The 16,059-nt window shown below is 47.7% G+C and overlaps 1 protein-coding gene across 1 annotated transcript in view; it reads left to right on the forward strand.

Annotated features, from left to right (window-relative positions):
• ETS1 (ETS proto-oncogene 1, transcription factor) overlaps positions 1 to 16,059 on the forward strand; it is a 434,342-nt gene that overhangs the window by 157,545 nt on the left and 260,738 nt on the right. The window lies entirely within an intron of this gene.

The following is a 16,059-nucleotide window of genomic DNA, read 5'->3' on the forward strand; positions in this document are numbered from 1 at the left end:
GAAATTGGGGAAACTAGTCAGAGGCGCGAAGTACTACAAGTGTCAGCCTGCCCGCGCTCACAGAACTACTATGGGGCAGATGGGGGGCTGCTCCTGGGGGCCGACAATATGCCATCTGACTACTAATGCTGAGAAAGTTCCCCGCAGACCCCTGTTCAGTGTTTGTCCCCCGGTCACCAGGCGCGGCCCGTCCTGTCTGTACCTTTCTCCCCCTGTGGGGGGCGCAGTACCCGACACCCGCACGTGCACTGATGGGGGCCACCATGAACCTGCGCTGTGGTTTTCCTGTAACCATTGAGCTCCCGGGTCCCTGCTGCGCCTGATGGTGCGGTGAGGTCTGCTTCCAATCTGCCCCGCCGGGGCGACCCCAGCAGTGTTAACCCCTCAGTCGCCGCATTGTGCGGAGCTTTCCACCAGCTTCGCTCCTGCACTCTGGGCCATGACTGCTGCCCCAACTGCCAGGATGGTTCCGGCAGAAGAGCCACAGCCCAGGGATGGAAGCCCGGCACCCTGCACCGAGGCCTGGGGGACTGCAGGTCACTAATGTGCAGCGCTGTGTGTGGGGGGCTCTGCACCCTCATCAGTCACTGTCCCTCCTCTGCGGTAGTTACAGGGCAGTTGGAGGGGGACTTGCTGCCTGGACAGACCCCTCTGTGTGTGCACGGCTCCATTACCCTGCAGTGTAGATGAATGCTTCTTTGTGCAGGGCAGAAAACAAGGAGCCGTTCACATGGGGAACACATCGCCCTATACCTGGTGCAGCCATTGTATACAGACGGCAGAGACCCCGGGATCAGTTCTTACAGACTCCATGTTCTTGGGCAAAAGTCCTTAGTTATAACTAGGTTCACATTGCGTTAATGTGTGCACGCTAACGGACAGCGTTGCACGGCGAAAATGTCGCAATTAATGCCATGCAACGCTGTCCGTTAGCGTGCACACATTAACGCAATGTGAACCTAGCCTTAGATGGAGCCTGTGGAGTTTGAGGACCAGTCCTTGTATACAGTCATAATGCTTCCATAGCACCTGCAGGCTCCTGAGAAAAACAGTACAGAGACTGCAGATCCTGAGGACAGGCCCTTATGTGCAGGGTTTGGGGAGCGGCCCTTATGTGCAGGGTTTGCGGAGCGGCCCTTATATGCAGGGTTTGCGGAGCGGCCCTTATGTGCAGGGTTTGGGGAGCGGCCCTTATATGCAGGGTTTGGGGAGCGGCCCTTATATGCAGGGTTTGGGGAGCGGCCCTTATGTGCAGGGTTTGCGGAGCGGTCCTTATGTGCAGGGTTTGGGGAGCGGTCCTTATGTGCAGGGTTTGGGGAGCGGTCCTTATATGCAGGGTTTGCGGAGCGGCCCTTATATGCAGGGTTTGGGGAGCGGTCCTTATATGCAGGGTTTGGGGAGCGGCCCTTATGTGCAGGGTTTGGGGAGCGGTCCTTATATGCAGGGTTTGGGGAGCGGTCCTTATATGCAGGGTTTGCGGAGCGGCCCTTATATGCAGGGTTTGGGGAGCGGCCCTTATGTGCAGGGTTTGCGGAGCGGTCCTTATGTGCAGGGTTTGGGGAGCGGTCCTTATATGCAGGGTTTGGGGAGCGACCCTTATATGCAGGGTTTGCGGAGCGGCCCTTATATGCAGGGTTTGGGGAGCGGTCCTTATATGCAGGGTTTGGGGAGCGGCCCTTATATGCAGGGTTTGCGGAGCGGCCCTTATATGCAGGGTTTGGGGAGCGGTCCTTATGTGCAGGGTTTGGGGAGCGGTCCTTATATGCAGGGTTTGGGGAGCGACCCTTATATGCAGGGTTTGCGGAGCGGCCCTTATATGCAGGGTTTGGGGAGCGGTCCTTATGTGCAGGGTTTGGGGAGCGGCCCTTATGTGCAGGGTTTGGGGAGCGGCCCTTATGTGCAGGCTTATGTGCAGGGTTTGGGGAGCGGCCCTTATGTGCAGGGTTTGGGGAGCGGCCCTTATGTGCAGGGTTTGCGGAGCGGCCCTTATATGCAGGGTTTGGGGAGCGGTCCTTATATGCAGGGTTTGCGGAGCGGCCCTTATATGCAGGGTTTGCGGAGCGGCCCTTATGTGCAGGGTTTGGGAGCGGCCCTTATGTGCAGGGTTTGGGGAGCGGCCCTTATATGCAGGGTTTGGGGAGCGGCCCTTATGTGCAGGGTTTGGGGAGCGGCCCTTATGTGCAGGGTTTGGGGAGCGGCCCTTATATGCAGGGTTTGGGGAGCGGCCCTTATATGCAGGGTTTGGGGAGCGGCCCTTATATGCAGGGTTTGGGGAGCGGCTCTTATATGCAGGGTTTGGGGAGCGGCCCTTATATGCAGGGTTTGGGGAGCGGCCCTTATATGCAGGGTTTGGGGAGCGGCCCTTGTATTCAGAATATAGGATTTGGGGAGCGGCCCTTGTATACAGAATATAGGATTTGGGGAGCGGCCCTTGTATACAGAATATAGGATTTGGGGAGCGGCCCTTGTATTCAGAATATAGGATTTGGGGAGCGGCCCTTGTATTCAGAATATAGGATTTGGGGAGCGGCCCTTGTATACAGAATATAGGATTTGGGGAGCGGCTCTTGTATACAGAATATAGGATTTGGGGAGCGGCCCTTGTATTCAGAATATAGGATTTGGGGAGCGGCCCTTGTATACAGAATATAGGATTTGGGGAGCGGCTCTTGTATACAGAATATAGGATTTGGGGAGCGGCCCTTGTATTCAGAATATAGGATTTGGGGAGCGGCCCTTGTATTCAGAATATAGGATTTTGGGAGCGGCCCTTGTATTCAGAATATAGGATTTGGGGAGCAGCCCCTGTATTCAGAATATAGGATTTGGGGAGCGGCTCTTGTATTCAGAATATAGGATTTGGGGAGCGGCCCTTGTATACAGAATATAGGATTTGGGGAGCGGCTCTTGTATTCAGAATATAGGATTTGGGGAGCTGCTCTTGTATATGGAGCGCCCCCACTGTCGCAGGGCTGAGGGGTATTCGGTACCGGGCCTCTCTGTCTTGGTTCTGGGATTGTCACGGTGGCTAGACCCGGTCCGTGACCCTGCTGAGGGGCGTCCAGTAGAAGTTGAGAGTGATGATGTGTGGTGCAGGGTGCGATGAATAACGAGGACACCAGGTTGCAGTCTCTTTACCTCTTTACTGAAGGCTTCAGGATCCTCAATCTGGAGTACGGTTAACAGGGCTGTCTGAGACCGGCCGGTCCGATGGCACCTCCAGAGTTCCCTTTGCAGGTGGAAATCTGTGCCTTCCTTCTAGCGCTTGTGTGTTGTGGTCCTCCCCTGCTGTGCTTACGGGATAGTCCTCACAACTGTTGTGTCTGTTTCTGATGTTCCCTCACAACTGATTCTGATGTTCTTCTCCGTCCCCCAGATGATATGGCTAGGACGCACCCGTATGACGGGTAGGCCTGGAGTTCTTCCGGGACCCTAGAGTCGCCCCTCTCCCACTGTTGCCCCCTATGTCTGCTTAGGTGATTTAGGTGAGACAGCCCGCCTATAACTGACTGTCCTGCCGTTGGTTTGAAGTAATGCTTGGAGCTCAATACTTCCTCGGCGTTCCGGCCACCGGCTACGCGCCTCAGTAGGATGTTGCCTCGGTCTTACAGCACGACTCCTACTGGCGTTATCTCCTTGTTGCGTTGATCTCGTTTCTCACTCTTCACAATAAACCTCGCTTCTTGTCCTTTCTTGGGGTACCGCCGCAATGAAGTGCAGCCGCGGTCCCGTAACGTTCTTTCTGTTCGCTAGGCCTCTGTCAGGATCCGACCCCTGACAGGGACCCCCCTGAATCTTCCCCTGCAACACCCTCTGCCACAGGATGTTGCCTGGTTCCAACCCAGTCAGCTTTCTGTCTAACTTCCTATCTAACCCCCCGTTTTACCAGATTGTGAGGAGTGGCCTAATACATAGCACCCTTAGCTCCCCCTGGAGGCCAGACTGTGAAGTGTATTGGTGTCTGTGATACCTGGTCAGGTGAACTCCTTCAGTGCCATCAGACGTACCAACACCCTCCTTAGCGGCGGAGCATCAGTACTGCAACGACCAGGACTCTGGGGCGCTGCATATACAGAATATAGGATTTGGGGAGTGGCCCTTGTATACAGAATATAGGATTTGGGAGCTGCCCTTGTATTCAGAATATAGGATTTGGGGAGCGGCCCTTGTATACAGAATATAGGATTTGGGGAGCTGCCCTTGTATTCAGAATATAGGATTTGGGGAGCGGCTCTAGTATACAGAATATAGGATTTGGGGTTCGGCCCTTGTATTCAGAATATAGGATTTGGGGAGCGGCTCTTGTATACAGAATATAGGATTTGGGGAGCGGCTCTTGTATTCAGAATATAGGATTTGGGGAGCAGCTCTTGTATTCAGAATATAGGATTTGGGGAGCGGCCCTTGTATACAGAATATAGGATTTGGGGAGCGGCCCTTGTATACAGAATATAGGATTTGGGGAGCGGCCCTTTTATTCAGAATATAGGATTTGGGGAGCGGCCCTTATATACAGAATATAGGATTTGGGGAGCGGCTCTTGTATACAGAATATAGGATTTGGGGAGCGGCCCTTATATACAGAATATAGGATTTGGGGAGCGGCTCTTGTATACAGAATATAGGATTTGGGGAGCGGCTCTTGTATACAGAATATAGGATTTGGGGAGCGGCCCTTGTATTCAGAATATAGGATTTGGGGAGCGGCCCTTGTATTCAGAATATAGGATTTGGGGAGCGGCCCTTGTATTCAGAATATAGGATTTGGGGAGCGGCCCTTTTATTCAGAATATAGGATTTGGGGAGCGGCCCTTATATACAGAATATAGGATTTGGGGAGCGGCTCTTGTATACAGAATATAGGATTTGGGGAGCGGCCCTTGTATTCAGAATATAGGATTTGGGGAGCGGCTCTTGTATACAGAATATAGGATTTGGGGAGCGGCCCTTGTATTCAGAATATAGGATTTGGGGAGCGGCCCTTGTATACAGAATATAGGATTTGGGGAGCGGCCCTTGTATACAGAATATAGGATTTGGGGAGCGGCTCTTGTATACAGAATATAGGATTTGGGGAGCGGCCCTTGTATACAGAATATAGGATTTGGGGAGCGGCTCTTGTATACAGAATATAGGATTTGGGGAGCGGCCCTTGTATTCAGAATATAGGATTTGGGGAGCTGCCCTTGTATTCAGAATATAGGATTTGGGGAGCGGCTCTAGTATACAGAATATAGGATTTGGGGTTTGGCCCTTGTATTCAGAATATAGGATTTGGGGAGCTGCCCTTGTATTCAGAATATAGGATTTGGGGAGCGGCTCTTGTATACAGAATATAGGATTTGGGGAGCGGCTCTTGTATACAGAATATAGGATTTGGGGAGCGGCCCATGTATTCAGGATATAGGATTTGGGGAGCGGCTCTAGTATTCAGAATATAGGATTTGGGGAGCGGCCCTTGTATACAGAATATAGGATTTGGGGAGCTGCCCTTGTATTCAGAATATAGGATTTGGGGAGCGGCTCTTGTATACAGAATATAGGATTTGGGGAGCGGCCCTTGTATTCAGAATATAGGATTTGGGGAGCGGCCCTTGTATTCAGAATATAGGATTTGGGGAGCGGCCCTTGTATACAGAATATAGGATTTGGGGAGCGGCCCTTGTATTCAGAATATAGGATTTGGGGAGCGGCCCTTGTATACAGAATATAGGATTTGGGGAGCGGCTCTTGTATACAGAATATAGGATTTGGGGAGCGGCCCTTGTATTCAGAATATAGGATTTGGGGAGCGGCCCTTATATGCAGAATATAGGATTTGGGGAGCGGTCCTTGTATTCAGAATATAGGATTTGGGGAGCGGCCCTTGTATTCAGAATATAGGATTTGGGGAGCGGCCCTTATATGCAGAATATAGGATTTGGGGAGCGGTCCTTGTATTCAGAATATAGGATTTGGGGAGCGGTCCTTGTATTCAGAATATAGGATTTGGGGAGCGGCCCTTGTATTCAGAATATAGGATTTGGGGAGCGGTCCTTGTATTCAGAATATAGGATTTGGGCAGTGGCCCTTGTATACAGAATATAGGATTTTGGGAGCGGTCCTTGTATTCAGAATATAGGATTTGGGGAGCGGTCCTTGTATTCAGAATATAGGGTTTGGGGAGCGGTCCTTGTATTCAGAATATAGGATTTGGGGAGCGGCTCTTGTATTCAGAATATAGGATTTGGGGAGCGGCTCTTGTATACAGAATATAGGATTTGGGGAGCGGCCCATATTGACTTGTGAAGAAGCCATTGCATGGAGGATCACCCCAGTGTATCGGTCATTCTTTAGTATGTACAGTTCTAAGTGATGCAACCAGGGTACATGATGGTCACACAGATACACCAATAGTCCTAATTAAAGGCCCCCACACTATGCTAATCCCCTTATTGAAGGGGAATGTCCTGACGTCAGACGAGCAGAGACAAATAGTACTTTGGTCTGCCCTCACCTCTCCACTTGACTCTTCTTTGGTCGGGAGTTTTACGATGTCTTGACCTCTATTTGTCTGTTCACCTGTTTTTAGCCTTTTCGTGGTTTTGGCACAGTAGGTGGCGCTGTTCTTATTAGGCTCTTGTGAAGTATTTCCAGTTTTGACTTCTATCGCCCTGTAGCCCTGAGATGGCCCTTGTTGGAGATTGTAGACCGGACACACTGACGTGTTCGATCTTTATGCCTAAACTATTAATATAATAATTTTAGCAATTTATTTTTCCACATTGTAGTTTTCTTTCTGATTGCTGAGCCTCATATCAGACTGAGACCTCCTGTTGTATAGAGGTGACTTCTTATCAGTACTGTCATTATTAATATAAAAAAATGGAAAAAGTAGCATTTGTGAAATAAGGCAGGAGTCCAGAATATCTTTAACCCCTTAATGACCGCCAATACGTCTTTTAACTGACCTGAGATATAAGAGAATAGCCTCCCCATACAGCTGACAATCCAGCAGCTGTCGGCTGTCCACTATAGCTGACAACTTGCTGCATCAGCCACAATCAGTGTTTGCACCATCCATATCTGTTTAACCCCTTAGATGCTGCTGTCAATAGTGACTATATCATTATATATGGTTAACAGAGTGTGGGGGCTTCCTCTTTATCCAAACTGGTGCCCTCAGATCATGATTTTGTGTTCCTGATGTTTGCGATGGCAATTCACAACCAAATAGCGGCCTTACACTCTGTCAGCTCTAGTAATCGGTTCAGAAGGTAGAGGCATTTAGGTGGTAAAAATACACATTTTCATCTCTGTCATACCACTTTCCATTAATTCCTGTAAAGCACCTGAAGGGTTAATAAACTACCTGACTGCAGTTTTCTATATGTCTAGAGGTGCTGTTTTTAAAATGGTATCACGTTTGGGGGTTTCCCAATATTATGGGACCCCTAAAGCCACTTCCAACATGGATAAGTCCCTAAAAAAATAAATTTTGTTAATTTCCTTGAAAAAATGAAAAATTACTGCTACATTTTTAAACCTCCTAAAATGCTAACAAAATAAAATAACATTTAAAAAATGGTGCTGATGTAAAGCAGACATGTGGGAAATGTTATTTATCAATGGTTTGCCGTGGTATGACCATCTGGATTAAAGGGATAATAATTCAAATTTAGAAAATTGCTAGTTTTTTAACATTTTTCTCAAATTTTTTATATTTTTTGTAAATAAACACAAAACATATTGATCTAAATTTACCATTATCATAAAGTATATTGTGTCACGACAAAACAGTCTCAAAATCAGTGGGATTTGTTGAAGCTCCAGAGTCATCACCACATAAAGTGACACTGGTCAGATTTAAAAAATTTGGCTCCGTCAGTAAGGGGTTAAACCTTTGTATAAGGACCCACGCTTGTACAGGGCAATGTGTTTCATCATCAGTTTGCTGCCTTCACTAGGTCAGTGTGAACACGGGACTGAGGCATCAGATGCTGAAATGCGTTGCCCTGTGCCCTGATAATAGGGTATGAAGATAATTTGGGCTCCTGCCTTACTGTATCGGGTCTAATTTATCCCACTGATGTTATTATTTATTTTGGAATTTCATGCAGCACAGGTGCCTATGCCCAGCTGACTTAATGGCAGCAGCAGGCAGTACCCTACTATCAGCGCAGTCTGCATCATGGAGCGTCCTGTGTCTCCTTGTTTTCCATGGTGTGTGGCACATGTCAGGGGAGGGACATTTACATGAAGCAATCTGATGAATTATCTATTTAATCTGTGTCCTTTGCAGTCAGAATATCCTTTATACCCTTCAGTGAATCTTGCCAACAGCGACTATTTGGATAAGATCCTATAAGGGTGGAAACGTTATGTTCTTGTCGCTGCACCGTTTTCTCTATCCCTGCACCTGAATTGTGTTATTGCTGCATCCGTACAGTAACATTCTCACAAGCATCTATGGAGACTGTGCGATGATTGAGCATTACCACGGGGATTGCCAGCAGCTCTGAACTCGGCAGGCAAGAGTGCCCGCCACACTACCCATCGATTGTGTTATTTGGCTGCAGGATTTTGCCAGTAATGCCACAATATTGCCAACAAAATTGTTCACGCAATATCCAGTGTTACATGATTTCTCCCACTGTTTATGGCCGTGGTTAAGGGTGCTTATTTCTTAGCACCGTTACAAAGTGGCGCTGAGCAATAAGGGTACAGCGCCCCCCAGCATCGGAAAATGTCCAGAGTCTTGGCTGACATGAGTAGCTGAGACCCTGGAGAACATGATCGGGTCCAGTTTTCATGGTCCTCTGTCATGTGATCGCTCTTATACACCGATTAATGGCAATCTCAAAAGAAAAGGTCCCGATTTAAAATTCATTTCTCTCCTCTGAAATGATCTACCAACCTCTGCCGTCCCCGGTCCCTCCTGCTCCACCCCTGCGTCAGCTTCCTGGAAAAAAATCGTGGGCGCAGTGCGCCTGCCGAGATCTGCCGGCCACTACCCGGCAACAACGGGGAATTTGTCCTATTGGTTCCTTTTGATTACTGTGATAGACCCTGTCTCAGTGATCAAAATAATAGTAAATCAAATCTCCCTTTGTCAACCCCTTAGTAAGATAAAAATAATAAAATATTTTTTTTTATTTTTTTTCCATTCTTTGCAGTTATGGTTGTGTTAGGGTTGGAGTTAGAATTAGGCATTTTTCCAAAGTAAAAAAAAAAAAATTATGTGACGGCTAGTGTTGAACCCAAGTCCTCGCTACTTGAGTTTGGTCGGGTGCTCGGGTATGCATGTTTTTTTTGGGTGTCTTAGCAGCTGCAAAACATGTGGAGCAGGGACTCGAGCAATCAGTGGGATCCATTGCAGAGTTATTACCTCATAAAGTGACCCTGGTCAGAATTGGAAAATTTGGCCTGGTTATTAAGGTCAACATTTTTGCGGGACAAGATGTAGTTTTGCATTACACCATTTTTATATCACTGGAGTCAGGGAAATTGTCAAAACAATTCTAAATGCAGTGAAATGGTGAACCCTTCCCCTGCAATTCTACATTATCCTTTGCATTTTATTTTAATTCTGTTCACTGTACAGTAAAAAATACCTGATTTCCAAATTTCCCAGGTCAGTATGATTATGTATAGTAAACATGTATAGGTTTTTTGTGCAGGGACTTGTCCTTTGTGTGGCCAGCTGATGCTTTTATTTATGCAGTTTTGGGGCACATACTATGGTTTGATCACTTCTTCTTGTATTTTTTTAGCAATATTGCAGCAACTAAAAAAACTAAATTCTGTTTTAATTTCTTATTCGTTTGCCTGTTGGCTTAATCAATGTTATGTTTTCATCGATTGGACTTTTCTGGATGCAGCAATACCAAATATTTATTCCGCGGGTGAGAGAAGCATTGAACACATCACCAATTTTTTAAGTAAATCTATTTCTAAAGCTGCTATTGACATTAAATTCTCATCAGAAGTCGATAATAACCCAACCAATCCACACAGGCAAATAAATTACCCAGAGATGTCCGTACGTTAAGTTATGTGTTATGATGAGAAATGCACAGAGATAAAGAATTGAGCAAATGAAGCCAGAGAGGTGTAAAAAGCCCTGGAAAGTCCTGACACTGGCTTAGAACTATCAGTAATTAGAAACCAGTCCTGACAAGTATATAGAGCAGTACCACAGTATATAGGGAATGTCACCATCTTCTATGACATACCGCCACGTGATGGGCTTCACGGGGTGTTCAGTCGGCCTAAGGCTGTTATAGTCGCCCATGGACTCCCTACAAATGCATCACAGGGGGACAGACGGGCGCCTGAACTGACATCTGGGCCATATCGCAGTGCTTAAATGCCGTTTTCATTGAATTACAGTGGCACTTAAGAGGTTGTCAGCATCGATTGGTGGGCATTTTGGAGGTTGTCAGCATCGATCGGTGGGCACTTAAGAGGTTGTCAGCATCAATCGGTGGCATTTAAGAGGTTGTCAGCATCGATCGGTGGGCATTTAAGAGGTTGTCAGCATCGATCGGTGGGCACTTAAGAGATTATCAGTATCGATCAGTGGCATTTAAGAGGTTATCGGCATCGATCGGTGGGCATTTAAGAGATCAGCATCGATCGGTGGGCATTTAAGAGGTTATCAGCATTGATCGATCGGTGGGCATTTAAGAGGTTATCAGTATCGATCAGTGGGCATTTAAGAGGTTATCGGCATCGATCGGTGGGCATTTAAGAGATCAGCATCGATCGGTGGGCATTTAAGAGGTTATCAGTATCGATCGGTGGGCATTTAAGAGGTTATCAGCATCGATCGGTGGGCACTTAAGAGGTTATCAGCATCGATCGGTGGGCACTTAAGAGGTTGTCTGCATCGATCGGTGGGCATTTAAGAGGTTGTCAGCATCGATCGGTGGATTCTTCAACGATCGCTGCTGCTAACGACAAATGCCAGCTAGGTAGTATAGTCGGCCTCTGCCCTGTGAGAAGCGGGTGCAGCTCCTGAGCCCTCTCCAAAGTCCCTGACATAGTCGGTTAGTGAATTAAGTTCTAACTTTTTTTATTTGCCTTTTTCTGAACTCCTCTCAGCTGATTTATGACCACAAACTCCATCGGAGCAGAGCTTAAGTTTCATGTGGTCCTAAATCAGCTGAGAGGAGCTCATGAAGAGACCAGAGTAACCTGACAGATTCTCAGTGAACTCATTCTGCAGTCAGCAATCCAGTACAGCAAACATAATATAGATGACTGGAAAGAGTGTACCGTAATGAAAATCAATTGAAAAAATAATTTTTAGCTCACAATGTATGCATTTAATATAAAATGAAAGTGTCCATATCCATTATAGATGCCCAAATATGTTATAACGTTAATAGTGAATGTAAAGGCAGATTTACCTGGAACCCTGGTCGATATTGGGGGGGAGATCTCTGAGCAAACAATCTACCTTATCCCAAAGCGAGGTTAGTTGTACATCATCTGCGCCATGTTTCTGGTTTTTGTACCTATTGGAACAGATTTTAGAAAGGAGTGCGGTTACCAGTTGTTGTAAAAGGTGCCATTGTTTTTTAGCTGATATTTTGTGTACTATACATTAATCACAAGGTGTCATACTAATGATGGAGATAAAAAGCACACCCCTAGTGAGCCGGGGCGAGTCACATTATTCCATGCAAGCCATTTAATTTGGACACATTTCTTAATCTTGTGTCACTGTCGATTTGTGTGAGGTTCTCTTATACAATAGGTGCAATAATAATCTTAAAAACGTTAATCGGCACCAATGATCATCATAAAATTCCTTGTGGTGTTCTAAATCCCTCCTTACATTGTAGATGTTTTTCTATAGGATGATGACTGTAATCCACGTTTCCGGGCCTCCTCTGTCAGCGATGTGAGGGACGCGCTCAGATAAATAATCTCCTTCTTCTTCATCAGTTTTGTCATCCTTGTAGAAAGGTCACGTAACCAGCACGTTCTCTGGAAATGAATCCATTCCGCTGACTTGCGAGGGGCTGGAAATCTGACAGATGGAGGTAACTGCTCTCATCTTACTCAGTCTGGAGCTGGAAGCAGCAAACATGGGATCCAGATGTTGCCCCGAATTCGGCAATGTTTACATTCTTTGCAACTGTTGTGGAAAAATGATATAATGTAAAGTCCAGCAAAGGTGTTAAATGGGAAGAAACAGGCTTTCCTGCATACGTCTTACAAGTTTTATGCCATTTAGAGCGTGTTTGGTTTGGATAAGACTTTCTTCTCCGATCCGACATGGAAGAATCATTAGATGGTCAGTATATCTTCACTTGTATACATATATATACTATACCTGCACATTCTGCTACATCCAAGTAATGTTAGGCATACACCTATTCCAGTGGTGGTGAACCTATGGCACTCGTGCCAGAGGGAGCATGCAGAGCCCTCTGTTGTGAATTCTATTTTTGGGCTCCCTCTAGTGGTCACAAGCGGTACTGTGTAGTGTTGTCTTTCTGCAGGTTGGCTGCATCAGCTGGTTCGTTATCCTTGGTTGGTTTCCTATTTAGCTCACCTGGAGACTCAGTTCCTTGCCTGCTATCAATGTATTCAGTGCTCTTCAGATTCCTTGTGTCTACCTTGCTCCCAGTCTCTCCAAGACAAGCTAAGTTTTTGTTTGATCATTTTTTGATTATCAGTGTTCATTATGTTTTTAGTCCAGCTCGCTAAAATGTGATTTCCTCGCTTGCTGGTTGCTCTAGGGGACTGAGTTTCTCCCCCCACACCGTTAGTTGGTGTGGGGGTTCTTGAAATCTCAGAGTGGATATTTTGTAAGGGTTTTTTACTGACCGCATAGATTCCCTTTTCTATTTTCTGCTATCTAGTATTAGTGGGCCTCATTTGCTGAATCTGCTTTCACCCCTGTGTATGTGCCTTCCTCTTACCTCACTGTTATTATCTGTTGGGGGCTTCTATATCTTTGGGGATTATTTCTCTGGAGGCAAGAGAGGTCTTTTCTTTCTCTCTAGGGGTAGTTAGTTCCTCAGGCTGGCTCGGGACGTCTAGGATTTTTAGGCACGTTCACCGGCTACTTCTAGTGTGTTTGGATAGGTTCAGATTTGCGGTCAGTCCAGTTTGCCACCTCCCTAGAGCTTGTCCTATGTTTGTTACTTAGCTGGAGTAATTTGTGATCCTCAACCACTAAGGATCATAACAGCCCTCCCTGTGGGCACACACGCCTATGGCACTCGTGCCAGAGGGAGCATGCAGAGCCCTCCCTGTGGGCACACACGCCTATGGCACTCGTGCCAGAGGGAGCATGCAGAGCCCTCCCTGTGGGCACACGCGCCATCACCTCCGTTCTAGCGTCGCCACTGTCCTCTGCACGCACGCCGCTCCCACTGCGTGCGAGCTAAAGAGGGTGGCAGCAGCGCTAGTGCTGAGGTGATGGCGCGAGGGCTGAGGGTGGCAGCGGCAGTACTAGTGCTGAGGTGATGGCGCGAGGGCTGAGGGTGGCAGTGGCGGTACTAGTGCTGAGGTGATGGCATGAGGGCTGAGGGTGGCAGCGGCGGTACTAGTGCTGAGGTGATGGCGCGAGGGCTGAGGGTGGCAGCGGCAGTTATTAGTACTGAGGTGATGGCACGAGGGCTGAGGGTGGCAGCAGTGGTACTAGTGCTGAGGTGATGGCGCGAGGGCTGAGGGTGGCAGCGGCGGTTATTAGTATTGAGATGATGGCACGAGGGCTGAGGGTGGCAGCGGCGGTACTAGTGCTGAGGTGATGTCGCGAGGGCTGAGGGTAGCAGTGGCGGTATTAGTGCTGAGGTGATGGCTGAGGGTGGCACGGGGGTTACTAGTGCTGAGGTGATGGCGCGAGGGCTGAGGGTGGCAGCGGCGGTTATTAATACTGAGGTGATGGCACTAGGCTGAGGGTGGCAGCGGCGGTACTAGTGCTGAGGTGATGGCGCGAGGGCTGAGGGTGGCAGCGGCGGTTATTAGTACTGAGGTGATGGCACGAGGGCTGAGAGTGGCAGCGGCGGTACTAGTGCTGAGGTGATGGCACGAGAGCTGAGGGTGGCAGTGGCGGTATTAGTGCTGAGGTGATGGCTGAGGGTGGCAGCGGCGGTTACTAGTGCTGAGGTGATGGCGCGAGGGCTGAGGGTGGCAGCGGCGGTTATTAGTACTGAGGTGATGGCACGAGGGCTGAGGGTGGCAGCGGCGGTACTAGTGCTGAGGTGATGGCGCGAGGGCTGAGGGTAGCAGTGGCGGTATTAGTGCCGAGGTGATGGCTGAGGGTGGCAGCGGCGGTTACTAGCGCTGAGGTGATGGCGCGAGGGTTGAGGGTGGCAGGGGCGGTTACTAGTGCTGAGGTAATGGCGCGAGGGCTGAGGGTGGCAGCAGCAGTGTTAGTACTGAGGTGATGGCAGGAGGGCTGAGGGTGGCAGCGGCAGTACTAGTGCTGAGGAGATGGCACGTGTGCAGAGCACAGTGGCGGCGACGCTGATGCTGAGGGGATGGCGTGCGTGCCCACAGGTAGAACTGTAGTATCTACACACAGAAAAATAAGTTGCAGGGAAATAATTGCTCCAGATATTTAACTCCACGGGAAGCCTAAAAAAAGTCATTCCACCATTGTTATACACATGTGGGGTTTTGGGAGAGATTACTATCCAGTTCCAAGTGATAGAGACTGCCCTAACAGGCATCAGAGCAACATCCTTGGGAGTCCTAAACCGAGTCTTCTCTAATCCCTATACATGTTGTTGCTGCATTGTTGAAGTCTAACCACTAGTGTACGTAAACCAAATGGGATGCTACTTTAAGTAGTTGTACATATTATTTTGGGAGTTTTATTGTTTTAGTTCCATGATCTATGAAAAGGGTTGTAAAGCTATATAGACAGAACAAAGATGAGGTTAAAAACTCCCACTTGGGACATCATGTGGGCTGCAAGCAAGATATCCCCTATCGTAAATCCTGACTTCATACCTGTTGTGTAAGAGCAGTTCTCATTGTAGTAAGCTCTACTTTTAACCCGGAGCTTATTCGTTTGACTCCAGAGGGCAATATCAAACTTCATCTGCTTTAGGTTTCCTGATTAAACTGTATTTTTAGTGGAATGTTCTGTACAGGCTCATGAAATGCCCTTTTGATCCAGTGTTTAGCTTAAAGCGTACATGTCAAACTCTGTCTTGCAGGGGGAGCATATTTGGCTCATGATGGAGGGTGGGTCACCCTAGTATATTTGGCCCATGAAGCCAGGTGGGTCACTGCCCTGGTAACCCACCCAGCATCACACTTTCAACTATATGGCATTCTAGAGGCAGATACAGGTGAAAGCCATAATGGAGGAAGGAATGTCATCTGATGCTCCCTCTCCCATCATTCCCACTCCTCGTCTGGGGCCATAATACTGTATGGAGCACTATGTGGGGCCATTATACTGTATGGAGCACTATGTGGGGCCAATATTCTGTATGGAAGAATATATTATTTATTATTATAGCTCCATTTATTCCATGATGCTTTGCATATGAAAAGGGGTATACATAATAAAAAAACAAGTACAGTAATCTTAAACAATATAAGTCATGTTATTCTAAGATCTAGTAATTAACCCCTTAACGACTGCCGATACACCTTTTAACGACAGTTAAGGGTACTTATGCCACAGTGCCGCTTTTTAATGGCGCTGAGGAATAAGGGTATAGCGCCCCCCAGAGTCGGAATTTCTCCTGGGTCTCAGCTACCCCTTCCCCCCCGGTACCTCCGTTGTCCCTGCATCCGCCCATGAAGTCCCCCAGGCCTCCGGCGTCTTCTTCCGGGAGAAAATGGTGAGCACATGCACAGTGCACCCGCCAAGATCTGCCACCCGGAAACAATAGAACATTTTTCCTATTGTTTCATTTTGATCACTGTGGTAGACCCTATAACAGTGATCAAAATAAAAAAGAGTAAATCAAACCCCCCGTTATCACACCCTTAGCTAAAAATAATAAAATTAAAAAAAGAATTTCCATTAGGGTTAGAGTTGGGCTAAAGTCAGTTGGGCTAAAGTGAGGGTTAGGGTGTGTTGGGTTTACATTTAGG

This window comes from Ranitomeya variabilis, chromosome 4, assembly GCF_051348905.1.
Source record: "Ranitomeya variabilis isolate aRanVar5 chromosome 4, aRanVar5.hap1, whole genome shotgun sequence".
NCBI lineage: Eukaryota > Metazoa > Chordata > Amphibia > Anura > Dendrobatidae > Ranitomeya > Ranitomeya variabilis.